The 12,641-nt window shown below is 40.2% G+C and overlaps 1 protein-coding gene across 1 annotated transcript in view; it reads right to left on the bottom strand.

Annotated features, from left to right (window-relative positions):
* Positions 1 to 12,641, bottom strand: part of sgip1a (SH3GL interacting endocytic adaptor 1a) — a 93,651-nt gene that overhangs the window by 80,476 nt on the left and 534 nt on the right. Inside the window, exon 2 of the mRNA XM_059571023.1 lies at positions 12,370 to 12,459. The gene's annotated coding sequence lies outside the window, so the exon portion shown is untranslated. The remainder of the gene's footprint in view (positions 1 to 12,369; positions 12,460 to 12,641) is intronic.

The following is a 12,641-nucleotide window of genomic DNA, read 5'->3' as shown; positions in this document are numbered from 1 at the left end:
CGAAATCCACAGATAGAATTGTTTTTGCTGTTTTTGCTTATAAAAGGTGCTTGACTGGTGCATATCTCTCTTTTTTCAGATAAGACAACTTTTCCCTGGAGAAAGAAATATTATGAATAGAGGACTCTCTTAGCAGAAGCAAAAATGTGAAGTTAAAAATCTTAATCTTTTACAAACATGCAGCTTTTTCACTTCACATTTGCTGATATCAATTACTTGTGGATTATTGTGATATTTTTATCAGCTGTTTGAACACTCATTCCAATGGCACCCATTCACTACATAGGATCCATTAAAGAGCAAGTAATTAAACAAGTGATAAAAATCAAGTGATAAATTTCTCCAAATGTGTTACAATGAAGAAACAACTCTTGGTTGGCTGAGAGTGAGATATTTTATAAAAGACAAGTTATACAAGTAATAAACTACTTGAAAAATATTAATCTACTATATTAGTAAAAAATATAATCTTTATACAGTAAAGCAGTGGTTCCCAAACCTTTTCAATTCGCAGCCCACACAACCAAACAAATATGTTTGTGTGGCCCACTGCAAAAAAATTAACTGACCCCGCTATTGTTGGGTTAATGACTTAGTACTCAGAAGCTAGATTGTTAACTGTATTTATTGAAAGAACTAGGGCTGTGCGATATGAAAAAAACCTATCGTGATTTCTTTGATCAATTTTGCTATTTCGATTTCAATCACAAGTTTGACTTACACGGATATGCTTTACAGTAATAAGTGCATTCAGGATGAATTTGAAACATATTTCCAAAAGAAAACCCAATTAGAGCTTTATCAAAAAGTTGTAACGTCTCTAGAACAGACATAAGTCAAAATAATCACTATAGTAAAGGTTTAACACAATGTCTAGACTTCTGGCAATAAATAAATAAATAAATAAATAAATCCAGTGTCCAGGGACTTTTTACCTTTTTGCCATGCATTGTTCATAGACCTCATTAATTGTAGCGGTGCCTCAGGTGTTGAAATAGATATGTTATACATTATACAGGTTCACACCAGTGATGTGCGGGTTGATCCGAAATGAGTGGTTACCCGCGGTTATGAGTCATCCAAAAATATTTTTTATGATATTCGGGTCACGGTCGGTCGGGTCATTTGAAATAAAGATGCCAATTAAACCATTGTAATTTATATAGTACTAGAGACAATTTTGAAATACATAGGCCTACACTTTATTGGCTGAATAACTGGCGCGATTATAAAGTGACCCGCTTTACGTTGTACTGTACAGCCGTTTTACCCTTTTTCCCGCCTCATGCAAATTCAGCATCGTCCCACTTTTTCATTTGACCCTGCCTAATAAATACAAGGATACGTCCATAGGCGTACTGCTAACTTATGTCCAATAGTTCAGAGGAAAGCAATAAAAGCATTAGTCGATAGGCTGAGTCGAACGTCAATCAAACTGTTTACTGGTGCACGAATGCCTCTTCAACATTGTCAACAATCTCAAATTGGAGAGCGCGAGCTGTTCGGTCAGGTTAAGCAGCCATGGCCAGTATTGCCACGAAAAAGAGAAGATGCACTTTTAATAGCGAATGGACCACAACATACTCTTGGTTAAGACCAGTAGATGGCGAAGCAGAGAGAGCTTTTTGCATTTTATGCAAAAGCAGTTTTCTGTGGGACATGGTGGAGAATACGACGTGAAGCAACATGGTGCATGTGAGTACCACAGAAAAAAAGCACATCATCAAGAAACATGCAAATCATTGTTTTTCAATAAGCCAAATGACCCACAGGCTGACAAAGTTTTGGCAGCAGAAGTGATAAGCATTTATCATGCCGTACATCACACTCATTCATATCGCTCTACCTGCAGTAACAAGTCAGCCCCAGTAATTTTTCCAGATTCTAAAATAGCTAAGAAAAAAGCTGTAGAAACTTTAGGTGATATTTTGGGTCAGGTAGTGTCTTAATCTTTTAGTCGGTGGGTTTAAAAAGAAATATAGGCAATATATTACAGAAAGCTTGAAATGTCTACTTTTAACCGAAAATATTCAAATCAAATAAATAGGCTACTCTCTGATTATGTTATCCATTTGAAATATGCATCTCTCTCTGGCGTTCATGGCGAGTCCGCATCAACAACTTCATCTTTGCAGCGACACAGAAAACACCAGTTTATTACTAAACAATTAAATGTCTCCTTGCTAATTTAGACACATTCATAATCATTACCGGGTTCTTTGTGGCAAGCTTTATGTGTGCGGTCATAACGCTTATTATCCTGTAGGCTATAGCCTATTTAAGTAATTAAATTAATATAAAGGGGCGACGCATTTACTACTTGTAAAAAATGCGGGTCAGGAAGCAGGTCGGGTACAATATTTTCTTTTTCTTTTTTTGTGGTCCGAATTGCGGGCGGTTAGTTAAAAACATCGGTCAGGTGCAGGTTGTTCACATATTGACCCGCGCATCACTGGTTCACACATATGCCTTCTCCGTTTGCAGTGCGTATACAGTATGTGTATGCAGTGCAGAAGCAGCAGCGAGAGCCCATTAATGTAACGCGAAAGCACATTAAAATAATGCACTAGCGCAAATCTCTCTGTTCGCACGCAGATTTCCTTTACTCTGTCACAAAACCAGACGTGCTTGCTCAGATACACTCGTGCAATGTGAACGCTCTGATCCGTTAACATGGGCTCGGAAAAAAGGCGCATCACAGACAGTGTTTGTAGGCATATGCCCAGTCTGTTCTCGCGCTAGACGCGTTGCATTCTGATTGGATCTGAAATTTACTGCAGGAAAGCCCTAAAATGAACTGGCAAGTATAACTGGAGTTATACAGAAACTAACTCGGGCTGGCACCGCTCAGCAAAACGGGAAAACCAGATCCAGGCAGAGCTCGGCAGCGGGTAGACAGTCAGCGGAGCAAGCAGTCAGGCACAACATGTTGACAGCCATTTATGTTGACCTTGTTGACAGCCATTTATGCATGTTTGAATTTGTTGTTCTGTAGCATATGCAGCAAAAATATAAATTGGTGTTTTTTTTCTTAAATCAGCGAGCTCGAATAATGGAAGCATAGTTACAGTTTAATATTTATTTTTTGTTATTTAATTATGTGAAATTATGTTATGACTTAAACATTTTTACATATATTAACAATATTATTATTTCTTTTAATAGTAATTGGTGGCCCACCTGCAATACCACCGCAACCCACTAGGGTCAGTTAGAATTTGTTGAAGCATCGAAAATACATTTTGGTCCAAAAATAACAAAAATTGCGACTTTATTCAGCATTGTCTTCTCTTCCGGGTCTGTTGTGAGCACGTTAACAACACTGCAGTGACGCTGCTGACGTGTTATCTTTGTTATTGGGCACACCAGAAAACACGTCAGCAGCGTCGTGAACACACTCACAACAGACCCGGAGGAGAAGACAATGCTGAATAAAGTCGTAATTTTTGTTATTTTTGGACCAAAATGTATTTTCGACGCTCCAACAAATTCTAACTGTCTCTCTGATATCACATGGACTACTTTGATGATGTTTTTCTAACCTTTCTGGACATGGACAGTATACCATACACACACTTTCAATGGAGGGACAGAAAGCTCTCGGACTAAATCTAAAATATCTTAAACTGTGTTCCGAGGATGAACAGAGGTCTTACGGGTTTGGAACGACATGAGGGTGAGTCATTAATGACATAACATTTTTGAGTGAACTAACCCTTTAACCCTTTCGCACGTGAGTTTAAAATATTCTAGCTGAGACCCCGGCGTGCAGTTTTTTTAGACGACCATTATTTTAGAATGTATCGCCTTATTGTTTCCATGGCGACACGTCCTGCTTGTCATGTGACACAACACAGCCGCAATAGATCTGTATGACACATGGATCGCTTTTACTTAGTTTTTCCTGTTTTATTAAAAATTTTCCCAAAACATGCTTACTATATTATGAAATATTTGATATTCCGGTTCTGAAATATGTGCAAGTAAATATATTTGGTAGATTAAACACTTTTATATCGACCGTGTTAGTTGATCTATACTGGGTGATGGGTGCCACCATGTTAGTTCACGCTAAATCCGAGCTGTAGGATTTACAACACGTAAATTCATCCTCTACTCCTGAAAACACAAATCCACGGTAAACTGGGAGAAGAGCAGAGTAAACTTTAGTTACCTACACAATCTGTATATGATATCAATAAAAACATGTCGTCAGATTATATTTGTAAGGATCATTATTGCCGTTTCAACAGACATCAGCGTATATTTTACAAACTGTAAATGTATGTTCCTCTTCAGGAACTCGAGCTGCGTCGAGAACGATTGGGGAACACCCCCAGTTTGACGTCTCTGAATCATGTGTGTAATCAGTCCAATGGACGGGCGAGACGTCATAGGCGGGTGACGTCAGAGACCAGGAAGCATAAAAGCACAAAAGGCGCAGTCAGCCTTCTGTCTTCAGCAAGCGCTCTGTGTGTGTGTGTACTGTTCAAAGAACATTTACGTTTGTGAGACTTATTTAGTGTTGTTTTTCATCCCCCAAATGTATGCCAAAAGCACCCTCCAAGACCAAACACAAAATGGGCGAAGGCAAGCAGCGTTTCAGATTTGTGTTCCTCCCTGTCCTCGCTAAATCTCAGGTGGGGATACACACAGTTTGTGTGTTGTTTGCCTGGGAGCAGAGCATGCAGAGTCGGCTCTCGAGGGGGCCCTCTAAACCGCTGTGCACAACATCATGTCATGTCTCAGATCAGGTCCGAGGACTGGTTTGTCACGATAGATCTAAAAGATGCATATTTTCATATCTCCATCCTTTCCCTACACAGGAAGTTTCTGAGGTTTGCTTTCGGGGCGAAGCGTACCAATATCGAATACTTCCCTTTGGCCTTGCACTCTCACACCGCTTGCACACCGCTACGACTCCAGGGCATCCGCATACTGAACTATATCTACGTGCCTTGGATATGTGGAGGAAGCCTTGGTTCTTGTCTCAGGGCCCGGTGCTGCGAGCTGCTTGTCGCTGCGTGATGCTAGCGACAGACATGTCCCTCACCGGCTGGGGTGTGGTCATGTGTGGCCACCCTGCCCGCGGCCTGTGGAGTGGTCGCCATCTGACATGGCACATCAACTGCCTGGAGATGCTGGCCGTGCTTCGTCCACTTCGTTATTTTCTCCCAGACCTAAGAGGTCACCATGTGTTGGTGCGCATCGACAACACAGCGGTGGTCTCTTACATCAACCACCAAGGAGGTCTGCACTCATGCCGTTTATACAAACTAGCGTACCAGATCCTTGTGTGGGCCCAGGACGAATTCCTCTCGCTCAGAGCAGTTCACATTCCTGGGCATATGAATATGGGAGCAGATATCCTGTCGAGGCAGGGGCCGAGGCCCGGGGAATGGCGGCTTCACACCGAGGTGGTGAAGCAGATTTGCAGAGTTTTTGGCCAGGCTCAGGTGGATCTGTTTGCGACTCGAGTGACATCGCACTGTCCCCTCTGGTTCTCTCTGACTCATCCAGCTCCACTGGGGCTGGACGCCAAGGTACAGACGTGGCCGAGGCTTCGTCTGTACGCATTTCCCCCGATTGCTCTGCTCCCGGGAGTTCTGGAGAGACTGCACCAGGACAGAGTCCGGCTGCTGTTAGTAGCCCCGTTCTGGCCAGGTCGAGTATGGTTGTCGGACCTGATTTCCCTCCTAGACGGCTCTCCCTGGGAGATTCCCATCAGGAGGGATCTCCTCTCACAGGCGGAGGGCACCATAGTCCACCCAGTTAACTGCCCGATTGTTACAGTGCTGGAGTTCCTGAAGGACCGTTTCTCTGCAGGGTTGACCCATTCCACCCTGAAGGTCTACATGGCGGCCATTGCGGCCTACTACACCCCTCTCTATGGCCAGTCAGTGGGCAGACACCCCCTTGTTACAGGTTTCCTCTGCGGTGCGCTGAGGCTGAGGCCTCCAGTATGTTCTCGTGTCCCCACGTGGGACCTGGCTGTGGTGTTAGAAGCTCTCTGTAGGCTGCCCTTCGAGCCTATTGAGGAGATCTCTGATCGCCTTCTCTCTATTAAGACTGTCTTCCTGTTGGTGATTTCTTCTCTCAAGAGAGTTGGGGACCTACAGACCCTCTCTGTGGCCCCTTCCTATATAGACTTTGTGCCCGGTCTGGCTATAGCTTACCTTTACCCTCGTGTGGGGTATGTCCCTAAGGTTCCCTCCTCTACACCATGGCCTGACGTACTCCAGGCCTTCAGTCCTCCTCCCTTCAGGGAGCCAGACCAGAAGAAGCTTAATTGTATGTGTCCAGTGCGAGCATTGGACACATACGTCCACAGAGCTGCCCTGTAGAGAAGGGCGGACCAGTTATTTGTCTGTTATGGTCCCCTTAAGAGAGGTCTTCCTGCTACTAAACAGACCCTCAGCCGGTCGATAGTAGATGCTATTTCTCTTGCATATGAGTCCTCTGACCTCCCCTCTCCCCTGGGGGTCAAGGCTCACTCCACTAGAAGAGTGGGGGCCTCCAAGGCCTTCCTAGCAGGTGTCTCTATGCGTGACATCTGCGAGACTGCGGGGTGGTCCACGCCTTTGACCTTTGTAAGATTTTACGGGTCTAGATTTACGAGCCGCTCCAGGCCCCTCTGTTCTCTCATCCTAGCTGTGCAGTTTCCCACACTGGCAGAGATTTGTAAGTCTGGCAGCGTGGGCATTCTCGTTCCCCAATCGTTCTCGACGCAGCTCGAGTTCCTGAAGAGGAACGTCTAGGGTTACATATTCCTCGAAGGAACGAACCGCTGCGTCGCACTTCCGACATCTCTAGCCGGCACTTGCTTCATCCTTTGAGGCTGATGCCAACTGCGCCTCTCGTGCTTTTATGCTTCCTGGTCTCTGACGTCACCCGCCTATGATGTTTTGCCCATCCATTGGACTGATTACACACATGATTCAGAGACGTCACACTGCGGGCATTCCCCAATCATTCTTGGTGCAGCGTCTAACCCTAGACATTTTTGCTAGTACTCATGTGTATTTAAATGTCTGAAACTTTAAATAAGCATTAAATGGTTGAAAATACTTAATATGTGTGATAACATGGCAAGCGCTCAGCGCATCCGATCTGGCTCTTCACCGGCCAAAGCGCGAAAGTGGATTTAAATTCAGCAGTTGATGACGTGACGCACTGAAAGTTCTAATCACACCGATGTGATCGTACGCTTCATGGACCAGCCAAGACTGATCACACCAGTGTGATTGTATGCGTCAAAGGGTTAAGAATGGGAAAAATGAAATGCACAGTTTGGCGGAATAGTCCCGCCTTCTGAATAAATAAATAAATAAATAAACCAATCACTAATTGGTTAACTCATCGAATCACTGCAGCTGCTGTTATTATACTGGTTTAGCCTGAAAAATAATTTAATTTTTTAACACTATTTGAGATTAAGAATCAACAATTATAAGACATCTGTCACATTTCATTGGTGATGTCAAATATGATATTTATTTGTAAGCTTGGTTGATTAAAATAGCTGCCCAAGAGGCGTTTAAAAGATGCCTTTTAAAAGATAAAAGATGTTAAAAGATGTTAAATAACTTGCCTTAAAGGACTTTGGTACAAGATGCTATTTTTTTCTTTTTAATTTAAGTGATTGTGTTGCATGTCCCAATCCCATTATCACTCAATATTGTTTCCAGTCCTATCTACTTTTCTACTAGTGTCTATCATTATAATCACCATTCTATCATTCTATCACCTCGACCCTCTTGCATACTCTTCTCCATTTACGATTGGATTACTTTAAGACAGGACATTATAATTTGGGTTGTGCGTATGTAATGACGAAGAAGTGCCTAACTGGTGCAAATAACCAGGTCTCTGTAATAGATGTGGGATTTCTCAAACTAAATAAATGCACAGTGAACTGACACTTTTGGGCAAGCTCTATTTCTAGACTCATAGGAAGAATCACTTCCGCCGCATGACCCTCTGATGGACCCCACATTGGTTAGGTCAATCACAGGGGTCGGATCTCATGAGATTGTAATGCTAGAAGGAGAGATATCTGGCAGAACCACTAGGGAACCTGTATGTAGGGCACTCCTACACACTAAGAAAACTGCATTGACATATGAAAAAGAAACAACTATGCCTGCTCTCCTCCTTGAGGCAATGTGGCAAAGCATAGGAGCTTTAAAGGAACACACAAAGAAGCTGGAAAAGACTATGCTTGTAGGTAATCTATCTTATTTACGGCCAGTTAACTAGCATGTGATAGAACATTATGAGATTTTTTATTACATGTCCAAAGACACGAAGAGATTCAAATGGGTTTCCTTTCCTTTGTTTTCTCACCAAGAACTGTATGAGTATATGAGGTTTCATCCCACTCAAGACTGAATCATCTAACCTAAAACACAGCTCACCAAGAATATTCCAGCACCTTCTTTATCATGCTTTTCCATCCGGCAAGGCTAAAACATAATGATTTTCTCTGCTGGCCTAGTCTGTTCAAATATGAACTTGCCCAAACATCATCAACTAACTGACCAACCAACTAACTACCTGTATGTGTGATTAATATAAATTTTGATTAATAAATTTTATTTGGTTATCTGTTTGATTTCAGAATAACAGCTTGAGAATAAAATAGTTAAACAGGTAAATAATTTGCTGGTTTTAGCTTATTCTAACTGAAGCTTTCTAAAGTATTCCAAGTATTCCACTGTTATTTCATCATACATAGACACAATTGTCAAACACAGTAAAGGCAGCAATATAGAATATTACATAGGATAGGTTATTCTCTCCAGCATTTCTGCTGTAGTTATGAAGATGAAATTTAGCTCTATAGCTAACTTTGTGGTAATACTTTATTGTCCATTGTACCTGTCAAATAAAGAATAAATAAATAAAAATATGACAAAACTGCTTGTTTGTGAACTTTTCTATTATCAGAAAATGAGTCCGTCAATATACAAATTTACCACAGTTAATTTTGTGATTCCAGGAGTTTACAAAACTGTGTGTTGAATAAAATAATTATGATTTCTGTAAACTTCTTGATTTATTTGTTAATATTTTTTGTATTTGTGTTGTATACAGCGCATCCATAATTATTATGCAAGTTGATATTTTGGTCATAGGTTTTTTATTTTTCAAGCACATTTCACCAGTGCCAAACCACATCAATCATAACCAATATTAATTTTGTATATAATCTTTTGTAAGTGACATATAATTGTTAACAAGGTTTGGAAGTGAAAAATGCCTCATACGCAGGTTTACTTTTACTGGTAAAATGTGCCCAAAATAGATTTATCTCTAAAGTTGAAAATTATTATGTAAAATATGTGGGAAATATTTAAAACTAATGCAATACAAAAACAGCTAAATTAAATCATGACCATTGGACAGCGAAATGCTCATTACCTCAGCAGGGTTGCAATAAAAAGCAGGTGAAGAAGAAAAGATGCATGTCAACAGCAAAAGACTTAAGGTATGGACGGACAGACAGACAATTTTTATAACCCTGTTGTGTCCCACTTGGAAGTTTGCTGAGGGCCTCTAGCAGGCCTCTAATCATTTAAATTTTGAATACATTGAGATACAGGAGAGCTACAATAAATCCAATATTCCATTCTATTAATGTACTGTGTGTGTGTGTGTGTGTGTGTGTGTGTGTGTGTGTGTGTGTGTGTGTGTGTGTGTGTGTATACCCACAACTGTTTTAAATATCCCACACAAAGGCCTCTCCTGTTGACCTCCCTCACCTCATTCGGGGATAAACCTTTTCTAAGATGAATTGGGGAACCATTTATCAAATATGTTTTCCTTGCTCTTCCAAACTTTGCATTTGTAGAAATGCAAGGAGCTGTTAAACCTTGAGAATCAAGGTCACAGGACACTGCCAAATGCTCATTGGGATAGAGTGCTGATTTATGGGACGTGAAAGAAGTCAGGCATACGCCAGCTGCGGCAACTATCGCTGAGCCATGACTGGGTCAACAGAGGTTGCAATGGCGGTATGACAAGTATGACGTACGTAACGGTTTGGTTTGGGTTACAGCCACCTTGCAACATCATGTCACTCTGTCATGCCAAGTTGAAATGAGAACAAGCAAAAAACGTTTGCGCAGTGGCAGCATCGCTGTTTCAATTACAGTGGGTTTGAATCACTGTCACTTGCATAATCTTCTTAATTAATAGCACAGCTGTTGCTAGGCATTCAACCATCTCAAATGAAAAATGGTTTGTTTCCAAACTGCGTCATGTATTTGTGCTGTGTGACTGACTGCAAGATTTCAGAAAACGATCTGATAGTTCCCCTCATTCTTCGAGTGTCCCCCATTCCCCCCCTTTCTTATGACGACTTTTTGCGATTCCGATTTCTCTTTAATGTGGACTTTTGCAGGGCTGTGTCATAAATTTTAACCAGCTGTTAGATTTCCTCGGGTAAGTGTGAGTAAACATGGTATTGACTTCAAATGGATCCTCATTGTGAGCTGAACGGCATGAGCAGCCAAAAAAGAGTGTCAGCAAAACTTTTTTTTCCTATAATTAAAAACAGGAATCATGCTTTATCATCATTTGAAACTATTATAAATCTCATTAAATCTAATGAAATGACTCAAAATTGTAAAATGACTGAACAGAGCAGAATGTTCTAATCAACCGTTAGCCAAAAAGATTATTTGATAAAAAAAAAACAAATGAATGTTTAGCATTTTTCCTTGCTAAGCTGCATGTGTACATGGACTCTGAACTTTTAATGTTGCTCCAGAATAAACAGAAAAAAATGTGTTTGGGGGAAAAAATGGAAATCTATATGATTTTTGTCATATAATTGAATATGTGAGAAAACATAAAAAAATATATTTATCCGCATTTCCACTGATTTTCTTTATATAAATGAGTCTGTGAGAAAACTTTTAAAAAATGCAGCATTGCTTAATTCACAAAATAAATAAATGTTAATAAATTAATACATTATTTAATATATCTATTTATTTTGTGCTTTGTCAGGGCAGAACTAAAAAATATTAAAAACTAAACTAAAAGTACCTTTTATGGTTTCTCTTTTCATGAATGATAAACATTAGATTCTGCAGACATTAGATTTTAGGCTATTGTTTCAAATTAAAGTCCCTCAGACAGGGTGTTTACCAAAATCTAAACTGCATTGGATGATTTCTTAGTTAAAAATGACAAAGTGAACACTTAACAGGTTGGATTCATGGGGTATTTCTCTTTTCCCAACAGGAATATGTTTTTTAACATTAACAACAAGAAGCATTTCAAGAAACATTGCTGGTTAGTTAGTTAGTTAAAAGTAATGTAATGTCACAGAAAGCATGTCTTGGCAAGTTACTAGGTCATATTTTGTGTTTTGTCTTGGGCAAACGCTACTCTATATTGGATATGTGTAACCTGAGCTGAGCGTGTGCAGTGGGTCACGTAGTGTACTGCAGATCTCAAGGAGGTGTTGCAAACAGTAGTTCCCGCAAACACTAGCCCATTCAACCTGAGCTGTCATCACGCCCTTCAGTCTTCACAATGCATTATTAAAATAGAAAGAATCTCATGAAAATAATACACTTTATCTGAAAAGCTACCGAACGCGGCATGTTTTCCACAACATTGACAGTAATGCAAACCTCTGAGGATTTCATAACCAGCACAAGATCTTACTTGTTACAGTTAATGAGAAGACATGCCTGCTTTTAAAAAACTGAGAATGCGCATAATTCTGAAAATACTTGGTTGATTTGGACTAAAGAGTATTAATTATGCCCTCTGTGTTGAATAAGTTTGGATTCTCCTAGTGTTGGGACATGATTTTTCACCAAATAATGAAAATGATGTCATTATTTACTCACCCTCATGTTGTCCCAATACTGTATGAGTTGCTTTCTTCTGGTGAGCACAAATATTGTTGGTAACCAAGCAGTTGACTTGCCAATGGCTACAGACAACAAAAATGTTCGACAGACAATCTTCAAAATATCTTATTTTGTGCTTAACAGAAGAAAGAAACTCATACAGGCTTGAAATAACTAGACAAAATGATGGAAGAATTAACATTTTTGGGAGAAAACTGAAAAGAGTCAGTGCTGAAAATCAGCTGCTTTTCTTGAGCAGATTTTGCCATCATTCATTGGCCATCATTTGCTAATGTCCATTAGGTTTGTCTTGGAAATCTTTTAGGCCTCCAGGTTAAAATGTAGAGTGATCCCTATTATTATTTGTGTTAACATTTTACCCTTAATAGAAAAATAGAGGATATCACTAACATTAGCAGGCTTAAATCTATGCATTTTAAGTGGTTATAATATAGATCACCATAAATGTCATGCAGCTACTGATCAAAGTATTTACCATGACTTTCTTGAAATCTGAGGTCCTATAGGTTCGAAGGATACATGTTGTGATTGCCATGAGGTAAACCCGCATGTAGGTAAACTACACCTGCTGTTATATCACCTATGTAGACAAGAACACAACTGTTAATCCACTTTTAAAAGACGATGAACAAAATATAACATATTTCTGTACACTAGCACAAAGGGTGTAGAACTACAATTTTCTAACCATAAATCACAAAATACTCAAAAAGAAACTTCCTCTCAAATCCACACCCATCTTCACAC

Source organism: Carassius carassius, chromosome 17, assembly GCF_963082965.1.
Source record: "Carassius carassius chromosome 17, fCarCar2.1, whole genome shotgun sequence".
Classification (NCBI taxonomy): domain Eukaryota; kingdom Metazoa; phylum Chordata; class Actinopteri; order Cypriniformes; family Cyprinidae; genus Carassius; species Carassius carassius.
Note: the sequence above shows the minus strand (reverse complement) of the source record. Positions and strands in the feature narration are given on the sequence as shown.